Source organism: Oncorhynchus mykiss, chromosome 14 (assembly GCF_057628025.1).
Source record: "Oncorhynchus mykiss isolate SJ-2025 chromosome 14, ASM5762802v1, whole genome shotgun sequence".
NCBI classification, from domain to species: Eukaryota; Metazoa; Chordata; class Actinopteri; order Salmoniformes; family Salmonidae; genus Oncorhynchus; species Oncorhynchus mykiss.
In genome coordinates, this window is record NC_143035.1 from 19,791,120 (window position 1) to 19,793,966 (window position 2,847).

A 2,847-nucleotide genomic window follows, 5' to 3' on the forward strand; every position below is an offset into this window, starting at 1 on the left:
GTTATTTTGTCAGTTTTTTATTGCCAAGGTGAGAGGTTTTGTTTTAAAGACATTCAATAAAATGACATGTTATGAACTCAACGAATTACACCACAAGGCAAAAATCTAAAACAAATCCATTCTTAGTGAATTTAAGAAAACACTTTACTCAACAAATTTCTTTGACAGATGGAAATATGGTGGCGATTACATAAACACTTTGACTGTTTTACGTTTGCTATTTGAATGAGAAGATAATGAGCTTCAGAGACTGAACATGCTCCACTGAGTTTAACCCCACTAGTCTGAGTTGTCCCTATCCAAGGTGCTGAAATGATCATCTCTTAGTCTCAAATGAGATTGCAGGTGTATCACAACAGGATTGAAGAAGTGATGTTTTCCCGTCTTCTGCCAGGGACCAAACGTTTGAAAATGGAAATGTGCACAACGTTTTTAAACAATTGATTATTTCACTGATGGTTGAAGAGAAACTGAATCTGAAACGGTCGGATGTGCTGTATTTATCAGAAACCAATATGGGCAATGTTGGAGGACTTCCTCCAAAATAGCCATGGTCCATCCCTTGGGATAAAAAAAAAAAATCTGTTGCCAGTGTTAATATTGTTGCCATGGTAATGCTGAATGTGGATGGGTCCTCCAAACACAATGACAGCCACTCGGGTAGATAGAGGCGTGTGATGCATGCATAGGCAAGTAAGTTATCTTACATTCAGAAGTCCATGTCAACTGACACAATAGTTATTATTGAACCACAGGAAGACATTATTGAACCACAGCAGTAATTATGAGTCTCTCTTGAATCCATCTATCATTGTGACTGACAAAGCATGAGCAAGTCCTAGTGAAATGTATTATTCATCACAGCGCCTGTGATAAGAACCATTATCTGCTTTTTGCAAATCTAGTGGTCACAGGGCATATACTTTAGGAATCTGTCAATGGAGGATTGGCTATTAGACGAGACTGAGAGGCCCTCTAAACCAAGGTTTCCCAAACTCAGTCCTGGGGCCTCCCTGGGTGTACTTAGAGTTTTTTTCTCCTAGCTCTACACAGCTGATTCAAATAATCAAAGCTTGATGATGAGTTATTATTTGAATCAGCTGTGTAGTGCTAGGAGAAAAAAAGAAGTGCACCCAGGGGACGGGGGGACGGGGGGACGGGGGGACGGGGCCTCTATTTGAACTATTTGACCTGTTGGGACGTTGACCTAATGTCCATGTCCCATGTGCCTGTATGACAATGCACCATCTTACTTCAATCAGATGGCAATAAACATGACAAATGTCTTTGTTATAAATGTCTACTGAACAATAATGTGTTTTTCCACTTAGTGAGAGTAAATCTTTCAATTAAGATGCAATTGAGTTTCTCGTCATTCTAAATTGTGTTAACACTGTTTTATTGAATACACAGCTTATTGTAAACACAGTTTTCCTTAGTAAATCTTATCCTGAGGGCAGCAAACACACAACAACAAAATAGTCCTGGAAATGTAAACATTCTTCCCATATTTTGATGATGGAATTGTTCATCTTCAAGAAGACATGCCATATCGGGTGTTCTACAGATAACATGGTCATGACTCTAACGAAACGCCATCACAAGCTGCCTTGGGGCAAAATGTCATCCAAAACTGTATGGACATGATGGTGACAACAACTCATAATGTTAAACCATAACACAAACCGATAGATCTTTTCTCAATTAGTTTGGAGTGGTTCTTTTGTACCAATAGCTCAGCCAACCACTCTACTGAAAAAAACATGTAACAGATTGGAAGCAGAATTGGAACTACAAGGAAATGGACATTTTCACATCTTGAGTGTGGACATCAAAGAGGGTACGTGCACCTGCCAAATGAGACTGCAGTACATTATGGTTGATGGATTTTGATATTATATATCTGCATATTTAAAAAAGCACAGGAAAATTAGCTGATCTTCAGAGACCAGAAGGTTTAACCTCAGTCGTCCCTTGAAATACATGACTTCATCAACCAAGGTAGACCTGGCCTTATCCTATCCTGAAAGCATGCATACTACTACTGCAGTGCTATAATGATACAACGATGCAATTAAAAGCAGTTCCTTTTGGGTATGTCTATTTAGGCAGAAATCAACATTTTTGCCATTCCATTTATTGAGAGATCAAAGGGGAAAATGCAGCAGGGAAAATAAATCCTTTGAGGATACTTTAACATAGGATCAACCTTAAGATTTAGCCAGGTAAGGTACATTGGACTATTGATTATCAGCATTGCATCACCTGAGTTGAGTTGAGTTGAGTTGAATTGACGCTTGCAAGTTTGCTGTAAATTCTTGATTAATGTGTCAGATGTTGCATCTGACATATAAGAATTACTACTCATTTGCTGGTGACATCCTGCACTCCTGTGCTTTTCAGCTCTTCTGAAAACCAAGCAAATACTTTCTATTGAAAGCCTAGATGTACATACTCATCAGAGGTTGGTTTGTGATGGCATTTCTATGTTAATGGCAGTGAGATGGTTCAAATCAGGTTGAAGTTTATATGTTTGACCTACAATGGTAGGATGACAAATAACCCTGTATTAAACATTGTGACAACATAACTCATTTATGTGGTGTCATAAATCTTTCTAAATATAATGATGAAAGCCTGATCTTTCTCAGCACTTTACAATTGTCTAAATAGTCAGCAATAAAGCAAAGCAAAAGTGCAGTTTCTTGAAATGCTGTTCCCTCATGACAAAACGTGGCACCGCATCCTATTCTTATGGGCTGCACATCATTATTCAAGATTGTGAACAGTACTTCTCTGCGTTGAGTTGTTTTTGCAGCGTAATCTATGATATGACAGCAAACCAAT